The sequence below is a fragment of the Mirounga leonina genome, unplaced genomic scaffold, assembly GCF_011800145.1.
Source record: "Mirounga leonina isolate KUSES-001 unplaced genomic scaffold, KU_Mleo_1.0 Mir_498, whole genome shotgun sequence".
NCBI lineage: Eukaryota > Metazoa > Chordata > Mammalia > Carnivora > Phocidae > Mirounga > Mirounga leonina.
Genome location: NW_023270784.1, coordinates 1 through 14627, shown reverse-complemented (window position 1 = coordinate 14627; position 14627 = coordinate 1). Strand labels below are relative to the sequence as shown.

The following is a 14627-nucleotide window of genomic DNA, read 5'->3' as shown; positions in this document are numbered from 1 at the left end:
GGTCCAGGAGCCGGAGCCCACGGAGACCGAGCCCGAGGGTGAGAAGGCTGGGGCTGGGTGTTTGTGGTGTGTGGGGATGGGTCGGTGCTGGCCCCACAGGGACGAGCCCCCAGAGCCGGGTGTGGGGCCTGGAGCAACGACTGGGCTCAGAGCGCCCAGCGGGTGGACTGCGGTCGGGGAGACACCCCAGGGAGGGCTCCTTCCTGGCTGCGGCTTCTCTGGGAGGCCCTGGGCTGGGTTCTGTCTCCGCAAAGGCCCACGGAGAGCGGGCTCGGGGTGAGCTTTTCTCTTCTCACAGCTGCTCCACCACCTGAGGAGCTAGAGCCGGCTCCAACTCCATCGGCAGCTCTGGACGGAGGGGTGGTGCCTGCAGCGACTGCAGGAGGAGACCAGGAGCCGGCAGGTGACCCGGCACCCACCCACGGACAGCCTGACGTGGACCAGGAAGAACTTGCACCTGCCCCGGACCCAGCTCCTGCTACTGTTCCTGCCCCTGACCTTGCTCCTGCCCTGGATCCTGCACCTGCCACTGCTCCAACCCAGCTCCTGATCCTCCTCCTACCCCTTCCCCTGCCCCTGCCAGAGCCACTGCCCCTTCCCTGCCTGACCTCCGGTTCCTGCTCCTTCTCCTGCTCCTCTCCCTGCCCCTGCCAGACTCCGCTGCCCCTTCCCCTGACACTTCCTGAGCTCCTGTTCTTTTCCCTGACCCTGCTCCTGCTCATAACCCTACCCCTGCCAGACCTGCTGCCCCTTCCCCTGCCCCTGCCTGAGCTCCTGTTCCTGCTCCTTTTCCTGCTCCTGCTTCTGCCCCTTCCCCTGCCAGACCTGCTGCCCCTGCCCCTGCCCCTGCCTGAGCTCCTGTTCCTGCTCCTTCTTCTGCCGCTGCCCCTGCCCCTGCGCCTGCCAGAGCTCCTGTTCCTGCTCCTTACCCAGGTCCTGCCCTGGATCCTGCACCTGCCATGACTGCTGATCCCGTCCCTCCCCTTGCCCCTGCCCCTAGCCCTGCTCTTACAACTGGCCCTGCCCCTGGCCCTGCTCTTACACCTGGCCCTGCCCCAGGCCCTACCCCTATCCCAACCCCTGCCCCTACTCCTGCTCCCGCAGGGCTCCCAGAGCCACATCCAGAGCCCACAGCCCTGCGGGGAGAGCTCCTTGTACAATTGCCCTTAGTTCCATCGCCGGACCCCGACGCCCCGCCAGATTGTTTCATCCCCTCCCCCTATATTCTTTCTCTCTGGTTCATATTGTTCTGGTTCATATTGTTCATTTTCATGTTCTGTATACTGTTTATTATTTGTTTTAAATAAAATTACTTGTTTTCAACTGAACATGTGATGAGCATAAGTACCTTCCCAACGCTGTGCCACCACACCCCAGAACATTGCTGCGGAATATCTCGTGTCCCAAAGGAGTCCCCGAACCAGAAGCCCCCCTGCCCTTTTCTCCCCCAGCCCAGACCCTGGAAACCCCTAAGCCCCTTTCTCTCCCTGTTCCTTTCCCTGTTCTGGATGTTTCTGTAAGTGGAATCACACAATAGGTGCCTTTGTGTCTGCCCACCTATTTTCAAAGGGGACTTGTTTTCGTCTGTGCTTATCTGTCATAAAATTTCCCTTATTCGATATTAAAATGCCTGATGGATTACAGATCAGATGTAATCAGAGAGGCCGCTTTAGGAATTATGGGCACAATCTCGGGGCCGAGACCCCTGTTCCTGCTGGGACACCACAGCCTGACCCCAGACAGGACAGGGCTGGCTCCTCCTGTGGCCCACACAGAAACCAGGGAAATCCAGAAGCTAGAAGACACACCACAAAGGGCAAAAGCACTGCTCACAACCCAAGGCCAGAGAAAGGTTTCCGATGCCTCATGTCCAAACAACACACCAAGTCACTGGGTTCCACAAGGACAGACACCAAACGCATGCAAGTCCAAGGGGGGAGGACAGGCACGTGCAGAGTCAGAGATGAGGGAGCTCCCGGGGAAGGACTCTGGCAAAGGAAACCCTATGGAGGCAGCACTGGTCACCCTCAGACTGGCAGGTGTCTGGTCTGGGGAGAACGTGAGGAAGCGGGGATCCCCTGCAGGTACCCTGGAGAGAAGGGTGACAGGCACCCCTGTCTGGGAGAACAGTGAGCAGCACCCATCCCAGGCCATAGGAGCACCTGGCATGCTTGCCCTCTGACCAACCCCTGGAAACTCCAGCTCGGTTTTTCACAGATGTGTTTTCAGGAATGTTTATCACAGCAGTGGTGGAGAGAGCAGGGAATGGAACAACGCTAATGCCCGAGGAGATGGATGGGATCCACAGTCCCAGTCCTCATGATAGAATGTCCTGTAGCCACTGTCACATTGTCATTCGGGGCACAGGATCCGGGAAGCCCCTCCTGAGACCCCTCCTGCCACCCTGTTCCTGGGAACATTCAGAATTGGAGGAGGAGGAGGTGGAGAGGGTCCAGGATGACAGAGGGCCAAGGAGAAGGAAGGTCAGCACTGGGAGGACCTGAGCCACCATCCAGGGCCGGGGCTGTGGTGCCCTCGGACCTCACCCCAAATAAGGGCTCCTGATGGATGGACCCAACTTCTGTGGTTTCCCTCCCTCCCTCCCTCTCTCTCCCTCCCTTTCTCCCATCCTCCCTCCCTCTCACTCCCTCCCTCCTTCCCCCCTTCCTCCCTCATTCAGCAGAGGACCACGGGTCCCTGCTGTGTACTGAGCACTGAGGCTTCATCAGTGAGCACCCCACAACCCACATGGTCACGTCCACTGTGGGAGGTGACAGGGGTCAGTCCTCACGGCTAGGAGTGGTGATGAGCACCAAGAATCTGCTCCTGAAAACAGAGGCCAATGCTTAGCACTTCCTTTAGAAAAATCGAGTCCTGAAAAGTGATGAAGAGTGAGTATATCCTAGACTTCCTGCAGTGTGAGTTCTAATGGCAGGTATGCACTGATTCTTAGAACAAACAAAGTAAATTACCCAGTGTCGACTGGGGGGTTATGACTAACTTTTCTGACCCAATGACGGCATTTCAGCTAGCATCTCCAGGGCTTCCAAGTTGTCCCAAGGGTCTCTGCGATCCTCTGATCCTTCCATTGACCTCCTTGGGAAGCTCTGTCTTGTCGTCTTCCTTGTCTCCTGCCCCTTCTGGGACCCTTCTCTGGCCTCCCCGCCAGGGCCACCCCCACCAGGACTTCCTGTGCCCCGTGGCCTGGCGCCCGCATCCCATGGGGGTCCTGGGAGCCCGGTGCATTGTGCAAAGCCTGTGCGCTCCCTCTGGGGTCACTTGGCATCTCCCCCGCAGCTGCCTGCATCTTCCTGCACTGGGTCTCCTCCAAGCATTCTGTGAGGCCAACCTGTGTCCGTGTCACGGGCACGGAAGCGAGAGTCCAGAAGGTCCAGATGACCTGCTCCCAGTCCCAACGTCTGGAGCCTGGGCCAAGGATGGTCAGCGAGCAGAGGAGGACTTGAGCCTAGGAAGCCTGAGGGAGGACATGGCACAGTGAGCCTGCAGGAGGAGAGTGAACACCGTGGGGACCTGGCGCTCAGGCCTACTGGGAGACCACATCCCACCCTCACTGGCTCTGTCCCCAGGGCTGGAGGTCGTCCAGGTATCCACCCTCCCAGCCTGTAGGCTGCCAGTGGCTGCCAGGAGAGGAGGCACCTGGTGCAGGAGAGAGCATTCAGACAGAGAGGAGGGGACAGGTGCTCCCCCAGCAGCTGGAGGAACTCGGGGTATCCACCCTCGAGGGCTGCAGGCTGGCAGTGGCTGGCAGGAGAGGAGGCACCTGGTGTGAGAGAGAGCCCTCAGGCAGAGAGGAGGGGGCAGGTGCTCCCCCAGCAGCTGGAGCAACTCGGGGTATCCACCCTCCCAGGCTTCAGGCTGGCAGTGGCTGGCAGGAGAGGAGGCAGCTCGTGCAGGAGAGAGCCCTCAGGCAGAGAGGAGGGGGCAGGTGCTCCCCCAGCAGCAGGTGCACTGGGTCGGGCTGAGGGGGCATCATTGGACAGCAGTGCCTGCAGCTGGGGTCTCCACACAGACCCTCTCCTTAGGCTCAGCACAAGCTTGTCTGGATGGCCTTTGTCCCCCAAATACAAAGTCGGGTCCAGGGCCCCCCCACCAAGTCCTGACTCCCAATCCTTTGTACTCAGCTCAAGTGACAAGAAATGGCCAATAGTTCAGGTGGTGTTGGGTGCACAGGGAAATTTGCTTTTCTGGCCCATGCTGTAACGTTGCTGGCATATTAAAGATCTCAGGGCTCTAAATCAAAAACAGTAGGATGCCGGGGACCCCAGCTGGCTTTCTGGAAACCTACCTCTGTGCCTTGCAGCCTTCCCATCCCACCAGCTCTGCTCAGAATCCCTCCAGGCCACAGACCCACAGTCTTGGGTCCCAGACAATGTGCCTTCAGAAAGTGATCCCGGTGGGGCAGTAGGACACACTGCAGATTCCAGCAAATCCCCCTCCCAGAAACTGAGGGTACCGCTGGATGAGCTGTCTGAAAACAGCCAGGTCACGGTTCCAGGAAGACACCAGAGGCACAGGAGTCACTGAGGGGCATCTGAAGTTCAGGTATGGGCAGTCACAGCTTCCAGGCCCTTCTTCCCTAAAGCTCCTCATTCCTCAGCCTTTCTTCCAGTGATTCTGTTCGGTTTCTATCTGCCCCAACTGTTATCCATTGCCTAGGCAGCAGAGACTCACATCTGCCTTTAATGTTTTGGACAATGGATGTCCACTTCAGTACATAGCCACTTCACTACTGGGAGAGTTGGTGGAAAGCAAAAAGTCACAGAGGACTCCAAGGGTCTGGACTTGGTGTTTCCCTCTCCTGAGATGGGGACACCTGTGGGATGAGCAGATGGCCAGCTGGTGGGGGGTGGGCAGGGACCTGGTGTGGACAGATGGGGTAGGTGAGGCCCGAGGTCCCCGGGGTATGTGCCTGGCATCTGGACTGAATAGGTCTTCAAAGCTGCAGATTGGCTGGGATCATCTTCAGGCGGAGGAGGAAGGTGAGGGGAGCAGAAGGGACTGAGGAGGCTTGGCTTCGACAGGAGAGGGCTGAGACACTCCTTTGGGGGGAAAGTGGGTCAGGTCCAGACTCACAGGGACAGACCTTGAGGCCATTGGGCTATGTGAAATAAGCCAGTCCCTAAAGGACCAATACGGGAGGACCCCACTTGTGAGGGACAGAGAGCACTCCGATTCATAGAGGTGGAAGGAGCTGCTGGGTGCCGGGGCTGGGGAGGGGAAATGGGGGGTTAGTGTCTCCTGGGTAGAGGTTTAGTTTGGGAGGATGACAAAGTTGTGGCAGTGGATGGAGGTGGCAGGTGCAAAAGAGTGAATATACTTATTGCCACATGAATTGTACCCTGAAACGTGCTTAATGGTATCAGTTGTATGTCTATTACACAATAGGAGAGTAGTGAGTCAGGAGGACGGGTCCATCAAAAGTCCCAGGAAGGCCCAAGAGCAGGGATCCTGTATCTTAGTTCTCGCTCTCATGCTCTGCGCCTTGTTGGGTGTCTCAGCTCACAGTGGCATCACTAAATGCTTGCTAAGACACAGTGCAGGCAGATGGTCCAGAGAGAGTGCACAAACCATCTGTGGGCACTGAGGAATCCCAGCGGCACATGCATCCAGACTGAGTGAGTGCCCACATTTCACAAACACCAGCATAAATAGCCATTTAAAACGAAGGCAGATGCCACTCTGGAAAACACTAGGGAGGTTCCTCAAAAAGTTGAAAATAGAGCTACTATATGATCCAGCAATTGCACCACTGGGTATTTACCCCAAAGATACAAATGTAGGGATCCGAAGGAGCACGTGCACCCCAATGTTTATAGCAGCAATGTCCACAATAGCCAAACTATGGAAAGAGTCTAAATGTCCATCAACAGATGAATGGATAAAGAAGATGTGGTGTGTGTATATATATATACAGAGAATATTATGCACCTATCAAAAAAATGAAATCTTGCCATTTGCAACGATGTGGATGGAACTACAGTGTATTATGTTAAACAAAATAAGTCACTCAGAGAAAGACAATTATCCTATGATCTCAGTGATATGAGGAATTTGAGGAACAAGACAGAGGATCATAGGTGAAGGGAGGCAAAAATGAAACAAGATGAAACCAGAGAGAGAGAAACCATAAGAGACTCTTAATCTCAGGAAACAAACTGAGGGTTGCTGGAGTAGAGGGGGTTGGGAGGCGTGGGGTGACTGGGTGATGGATACTGGGGAGTGTATGTGCGATGGTGAGCACTGTGAATTGTATAAGACCGATGAATCAAAGACCTGTACCCCTGAAACAAATAATACATCATACGTTAATTTAAAATTCAATAAAATAATAAAAATAAAACAAAAGCAGGTGACCTCAAGCTGTATTACAAAGCTGTCATCATCAAGACAGTATGGTACTGGCACAAAACAGACACATAGATCAATGGAACAGAATAGAGACCCCAGAAATGGACCCTCAACTCTATGGTCAACTAATCTTCCACAAAGCAGGAAAGAATACCCAATGGAAAAACGACAGTCTCTTCAATAAATGGTGCTGGGAAAATTAGACAGCCACATGCAGAAGAATGAAACTGGACCATTCTCTTACACCATATACAAAGGTAAACTCAAATTGGATGAAAGACCTCAATGTGACACAGGAATCCATCAAAATCCTAGAAGAGAACACGGGCAGTAACCTCTTCGACCTCAGCCACAGCAACTTCTTGCTAGACACGTCTCCAAAGGCAAGGGTAACAAAAGCAAAAATGAACCTTTGGGACTTCATCAAGATAAAAATCTTCTGCACAGCAAAGGAAACAGTCAACAAAACTAAAAGTCAAGCCATGGAATGGGAGAAGATATTTGCAAATGACATTACAGATAAAGGGCTGGCATCCAAGATCTATAAAGAACTTCTCAAACTCAACACCCAAAAAACAAATAATCCAATCAAGAAATGGGCAGAACACATGAACAGACACTTCTCCAAAGACATACAAATGGCTAACAGACACATGAAAAAATGCTCCACATCACTAGCCATCAGGGAAAAAGAAAATAAAACCACATTGAGATACCACCTTACACCACTCAGAATGGCAAAAATCAACAAGGCAGGAAACAACAAATGCTGGTGAGGATGTGGAGAAAGGGGAACCCTCTTACCCTGTTGGTGGGAATGCAAGCTGGTACAGCCACTCTGAAAAACAGTATGGAGTTTCTTCAAGACGTTACAAATAGAACTACCCTACCACTAGCAATTGCACTACTGGGTATTTACCCCAAAGATACAGATGTAGTGAAAAGAAGGGGCACCTGCCCCTCAATGTTCATAGCCGCAATGTCCACAATAGCCAAACTGTGGAAGGAGCCGAGATGCCCTTCAACAGACGAATGGATAAAGAAGATGTGGTATATATGCACAATGGACTATTCCTCAGCTGTCAGAAAGGATGAATACCTACCATTTACATTGACATAGATGGAACGGGAGGGGATTATGCTAAGTGAAATAAATAAATCAGAGAAAGACAATTATCAAATAGTTTCACTCCTATGTGGAATGTCAGGAATAGCACAGAGGACTACAGGGGAAGGGAGGGAAAACTGAACAGGAAGAAATCAGAGAGGGAGACAAACCATGAGAGACTCTGGACTCCGGTAAACAAACTGAGGGTTACAGAAGGGAGGAGGGTGGGGGGATGGGGTAACTGGGTGACGGGTATTAAGGAGGGCACGTGTTGTGATGAGAACTGGGTGTTATAGGCAACTAATGAATCACTGAACACTACATCAAAATCTACTGATGTACTATATGTTGGCTAATGAATTTAAATTTAAAAAATTAAATAAAATTAATAAATAAAAAATCAATCCACGGCAGGAAATGGAAATAACCCAGAGGGCGCCATGCTCCTGGAGGCTGAGCTAGCGGTCACGGCCAAGGCCTCTGGCGGTGAGGGCACCGGGGTTCTGAGAGGTGGCTCGGTGCACCCCTGACCCTGAAGCCCCATGGCCATGGCAAGGTGCAAGGACAGGGAGGGAAGACCCAGGCAGGCCCCGTTCTGGCTCCACGGCTGCTACAGGGCTGCTCCCAGCCCCACCAGGCGGTGTCTGTTTAGAACCAGGGAGAAAACCTTTTCCCTCAATTGTTCTTTTTAAAAATGGTTGCTCAGCATTGACACAGAAAAACATCTGACATAAAACTGGAGCCGTTCACAGCTGCAAATGACCCAGAAGTGAAGAAAATGTAGTGAACGCAAAGAGAGGACACTGTATCCCCAGGCAGGCCTCCTGTGAGCAGGTGCGGCTGGGGCACTGGACGTGCCCGTGCAGACAGTACTGGACTCCACAGTGTCCCTCGAGGGGACAGAAGTAGGAACCTGCTCTGATGGCTCCGCTGAAGTCAGCACCCGCTGCTGGAGACGGGGACAGCCCCTCATGAGTTCCGGGTGTCCTGGTGATTCTTGGGCACGGCCCAAATCTCAGCTTCTTCATGACCTGGGGCCAGCCCAGCAGCTGCACCCAGGTCCTCCAGGGCCAGCCCAATAGCTGTGGGTCCCGCAGGTCCTCCAGGGACAGCACCTTGGTGGGCTTGTGGTCCAGGAGGTACCTGTTCAGGTCGCTCTTATCGTACCACATGGCCTTGATCCCATTGGCCCAGTTGACCACCATCACCTGGTGACAGGCTGAGGTCAGTCGGTGAACCTCGGCCACAACCCCCCAAAAAAGGCCCCCATGTAGTAGAAGTCACCCTGGTCCTTGGGGATGTGGGCCTGGGACTGGGACCAGCGCTCATAGCTTAAGTCCTCATGGGCCACCCAGTAGAAACCGGGGTGCAGGGTGCCAAAGAGGGGGGACAGGATCTCCACGCCCACGTGGTCACAGAACTTCATGTCCACATCCCCGCACACCATGTCATCCACCTCATGGAGGAAGGGCTCCTCACAGAAGCGGCTCATCATCGCCATGTGCTGCATGGACACATCCTGCCAGTGTGGGGCACCGCGGACCTCAAGAACCACCACCCTTCAGTGCTCCTGGAGGGGCACACGGGACACAGCAACCAGCTGGTCGGTGAAGACATAGTAGATGACCCTGTGTCCACCATGAAGTGATTCTGCAGGAACAGCTCCAGGATGACCCCGTATCCACAGGGGTAGGGGACAGGGCAGGAAGAGGGTCACTGCCAGAGGCTGGCAGCAGGACCCCAGAGCTGGGGGTCATGGACGTGTGCACCTTCTTCATGGGGACAGGCCCTGGGCTGCTTTAAGCAACAGCCACCTCCTGACCTGTCCTGAGTGAATCTGCCGGCAGGGCCTCCCTACCTTCTGCTCCCAGTGATGGGGGCCATCAGTGCCCCATCTTACAAAGGGGAGCCTGAGGCTTGGGAGGCTGGAAACCCATGCAGCCGCACAGTCAGCATGCTGGAGCCAGGAACACTCCCCCGTGCTGAGCTCCTGGGCAAACCCTGCAGGTGCCCTCCCCTAGCTGCCCCCCTGCAGGTTCTGTCCCCACCTGCCATGAGTTGAGCACCTTTGGGCACAGCCCGTGTTTCTATGTCCTACAGACTGGGTAGAATCAGCAGGGCCGGCCAGCTGCCCCACTTTACTTTGAGTGGGCTGTCGCTGGTCCCCAACAGAGCTGTCTCCACCCCCTATAGGGTCCTCCCTTGAAGGCTACTGGGCCTCTGGCTGACAAGGTCCATCAGTAAACCACTGGTATTCCTTGGAGGGGTCACCCTCGAACTCCCCAGATCAGGAATCAGGTTCAGCCCATGGGCAGGGAAGGGGAAAGATGACCCCTGGAAAAAGGGGGCTTGCTTAGGCCCCAGCCTTGAATCCAAGGGTGTGAGCTTCTGGGTCCAGGTCTACATCTCCCTGGCCCCAAAACATTGGAAGTCTTGTCCAACTGCCTCACATGGCTGGTCCCCCTTTGAGGGGACTACCTGCCCCTCACTGTGGGGACAGCAGCTCCCCCATTGTCAGCAAGTGTGGTGAGCCCCTCTGAGACTGATTTTTTTTAAGATTTTATTTATTTGACAGAGAAAGAGACAGCGAGAGAGGGAACACAAGGAGGGGGAGGGGAGAGAGGGAGAAGCAGGCTCCCCGCTGAGCAGGGAGCCTGACATGGGACTTAATCCCAGGCCCCTGGGATCACGACCTGAGCCGAAGGCAGACGCTTAAGGACTGAGCCACCCAGGCGCCCTGAGACTGGCTTTTTTACACAGGCACTAAGACTACTTCCCTGTGCCTACCCCATACCTCGCAGGTTAGTAAATCGCTCACACAGGGAAGGTGGATACTACATTTAAATATGGGACGAGCACATACACCCAGCAGACATGAGTCAGGTCACCAGGGGGCTAGTAGAGGCCCAGGCAATGGGGGAACAAGCCAGACACGATGCAAGGGGAGAGAAGAGTGCTCCTGGCAGAGGGCACAGAGAATGTAAAGGATTGGAGTCAGGCCCAAGGAACATGTGGGACAACCACACAGCTTGGTGGCCCACAGAGGGCGGCTGCAGTGGGAGAGGTGAGACTGGAGAGTACAGACAGGTGGGGAGCAGATCGCAGAGAGCCTCAAAGGTTATGTTCTGAAATGATCAATCTGGTTACCGGAGGTGAATGGTCTCTATACAGCAGAGGACAGGGAGACCCTAACCCTAACCCTAACCCTAACACTAACCCTAAACCTAACTCTAACCCCTAACCCCTAACCCCTAACCCCTAACCCTAACCCGTACACTAACCCGTACCCTAACCCTAACCCTAACCCTGCCCTAAACCGTACCCTAACCTGTACCCTAACCCTAACACTAACCACTAACCCCTAACCCCTAACCGTAACCCTAACCCATACCCTAACCCGTACCCTAACCATAACCCGCGCCCTACCCTAACCCGTACCCTAACCCGTACCCTAAACCGTACCCTAACGCTAACCCTAACCCGTACCCTAACCCGTACCCGTACCCTAACCCTAAACCGTACCTTAACCCGTACCCTAACCCTAACCCGTACCCTAACCCGTACCCTAACCCGTACCTTAAACCGTACCCGTACCCTAACCCTAACCCTAACCCGTACCCTAACCCGTACCCTAACCCTAACCCTAACCTGTACCCTAATCCTAACCCGTACCCTAACCAAGCCGTACCCTAACCCGTACCCTAACCCGTACCCATACCCGTACCCTAACCCTAACCCGTACCCTAATCCTGACCCTAACCCGTACCCTAACCCGTACCCTAACCAGTACCCTAACCCTAACCTGTACCCTAACCCTAACCAGTTCCCTGACCCGTACGCTAACCCATACACATACCCATAACCTAAACCTAACCCGTTCCCCAACCTGTCCCCTAACCCTAACCCTAACCCTAACCCTAACCCTAACCCTAACCCTAACCCATACCCTAACCCGTACCCTAACCCGTACCCTAATCCTAACCCGTACCCTAACCAAGCCGTACCCTAACCCGTACCCTAACCCGTACCCGTACCCTAACCCTAACCTGTACCCTAACCCTGACCCTAACCAGTACCCTAACCCTAACCCGTACCCTAACCCTAACCCGTACCCTAACCCTAACCCGTTCCCTAACCTGTACCCTAACCCGTACCCTAACCTGTACCCGTACCCTAACACATACCCTAACCCTGTATATCCTCCCCAGGGACAGCGAACAAAGTCAACACATATCTGCACACTTTGAAATGTGAACAGAAACCTGCAAACTCAGGTTCTCACAGTAGCTAAATGTTAATGACCAGGTGACAAAAAGGTGACACAGATAGCAAGTAACCAAAAGAAGATGTCATGTGTCTGTGAGCTGGCCACCTTCTCTACCTGTCGGAAGGAAGCCATGCCTGACAGGAGGGAGCCACACCTGGACCTGGTCTCTCTAGGCTGCCCTTGAGCAGAGCAGAGGATGTGCTGAGCTGGGTGTGGGTGTCGGGGGAAGAGATGGGCAGTTGGCCACAGATGTTACCTGCCAAGTACCTGTAGGACCAGCTCCCGGTCCTCAGCCAAGGTTAAGCAATAATTATGTTTAGTTACATATTTACTGTGACAGGAAAGGTGCTCAGTACTTTGAGTGACTATATTCTCTCCCCCTTTTTTTTTTTTAAATACACTTTATAGAGGTATGATTGACATACAAAAAGCTGTACATAATTAATGTATTCAGCTTGACCCTGACCCTAACCCTAATATCAAGTTAACATATACTCTGATTTAGAATAGAGCTCATAAATTATTTCATGATTATTAGGAGCTAGGGGATCCAAGGACCAACCTTCTTCTATCTTTTTCTCCCTTGAATTTGACAGGTTGGAACACATTCGGCCACGTGCTATCTGGAGAGTGGCCACACGGGGGCAACAGGGAGTAAACATTAGGGCAAACCCGGCCACAAAGCCAATTCTTCCCTCATCCTGTAAAACCTTGCTCATTCAATGTTTACAGATCATTCTATAGATTATTAAAAGTGTGACTTTCCGGAATTTTTTAAAAACCAAACTAATTCTTTGAAACTGTTAAAAATATAATATTTTTAAAAATCTCAGCGTTGGTGAGCAGATGAAGACCCAGGGGCCTGGGGAAAAGCTGTTATTATTGAATATGTTCAGATCTAATTAGGAAACAAGTAGGATTTATACTCCACTTATTTTCACAAAGAATTTGTGTCAACTAACAGTACTGAACCCACACAAAATAGTGCACTTCAGAGGAAAATAAAAGGAGATTCAACAGCCTCAAGAGGCAGAGAAAGAGCCACACCCGGGAGCAAAGAAAACATACCAAGGATGCTAGGCTCAGGCTGATTTGCAGCCTGTAGATCCTCCAGAGCTAGAATGCCCCCAATGCCCCTGGGGGTCGTGGGTCAAGCAGAGCTCAAACCCTGCTGCTGCACTGTTGTAACTGGTGACGGGTCTCCTTGGTCACTTCCTCCATGAGCCACCCCCCACCCCCTGACTACCCCAGCCTGCTTCTCGAAACTCCCATTCCTCTTTCTGATCCCGTTGTTTACTTTTCCCTTCACTTACGTAGTATATAGTATGTTTACCTACATCCTATTCTGTCATTTAAACGTTTTTGTCATGTTCTCACTGCACTGTACTTTGCATCATCCACCCTGATGTATAATCACTTGCTGCACTGCATGACTTAATTGGGGACTGGGAACACCCTCACAGTGTCATGGGGCTAGTGTCCTGGGCAAGGTCCTCACTAAGCCGGCTCATCCTGCAGCTGTTGCACTGAAGGCCTGATCCAGGCACTGGAGCCCAGTCTGAAGCCAGCTCTGTGTCCTCACAGCGGGGACACCGGCTGCACCCAGGCCTTGGGAAGGCTGTGGGGGGGCTGTGAGGGAGTCACTGTATGGATGGGGCATGGGGGGAGCGGGAGCATTGAGCAGCTGGGGGAGGGGGCCCTCGGGGGCGGGGGTCTTGTGTGAGGAGGAAGTTGGGTAAGGGGACCCCAGGCAGTGGTGACCTCACTTCCCTGACAACAGAGTCCAACAGAATTTGGAACCCAGGTAACAAGGCACCCACATTCCAGAGACAGCCCCCTGCCCAGCTCATTTCGTTGGAGATCATCCAACCATGAACATGTGGGCTTGTTGCCTCCCTAAGTCTGGATGCTGCAGGCTGAAGAAAGCCCGCCCTGCAAACGCTGGCCCCCGCTGGGGATGTCCGATCAGGGCTCCCCACCGCCTCTGGCCGTTTGGCCGGAAGGCCCGAAAGGTGACACCGGGAGGCCCAGAGCCGGCCACCCAGCCCCACAGGGTCTAATCCACCTGTGCAGCCCCAGGTCCCCTCCCCTCCGTGTGTGTGTGTGTGTGTGTGTGTGTGTGTGTGTGAAGAGGGGTCATGTGGGGTGGGCCAACGCCATTCAAGAGCAGGCTGATGAGGGGTCAGATAACCCGCGGGCAGGTCATGTTCAAGGTCCAGGCTGGCTGGGTGGGACGGGGTGTGGGGGGCTGTGAGCTTCTGCCCAGGGTTCCTCTCGATCGCCCTGCAGGGATGGGTCACTGTCCCGCGTGCAGGGCTGTGCACCCACAGGTGTGTGTCTGATCTGGGAGCAGCAGGGCGACTGGGCAGGGGACAGGGAGGTTGGCCGGGCAGGACTGGGATGCCTCCGGGCCGGCTACCCGTCCCTGTCTTTGCAGACCTCCGATGAGATCGGCACAAGGCTGGTGGACACCCACTCCATGTCCGGGATCCGGAGCGTGACCCCACAGGACTCCCCTGGAGCAGGTGCTGGGGATGGCGGGGAGAGGCCTCTGACACCACCCAGACCACTGTCCCTGGTGGTCATGGACTGCATTGTGCTCCAGGAGCCGGAGCCCACGGAGGCCGAGCCTGAGGCTGAGAAGCCCGGGACTAGGAGCCCGTGGGTGTGTGCGGAAGGGTGGGGCCTGGCCCCACAGGGAGGAGCCCCCAGAGCCTGGTGTGGGGCCTGGAGCAACGACTGGGCTCAGAGCGCCCAGCGGGTGGACTGCGGTCGGGGAGACGCCCCGGGGAGGGCTCCTTCCTGGCTGCGGCTTCTCTGGGAGGCCCTGGGCTGGGTTCTGTCTCCACGGAGAGCAGGCTCGGGCTGAGCTTTTCTCCTCTC

General features: G+C 54.4%; 1 pseudogene; it reads right to left on the bottom strand.

Moving 5' to 3' along the window:
• Positions 1 to 8098: 8098 nt before the first annotated feature.
• On the bottom strand, positions 8099 to 9139 carry LOC118000446 (annotated as a pseudogene).
• Between the last annotated feature and the right edge of the window lie 5488 nt (positions 9140 to 14627).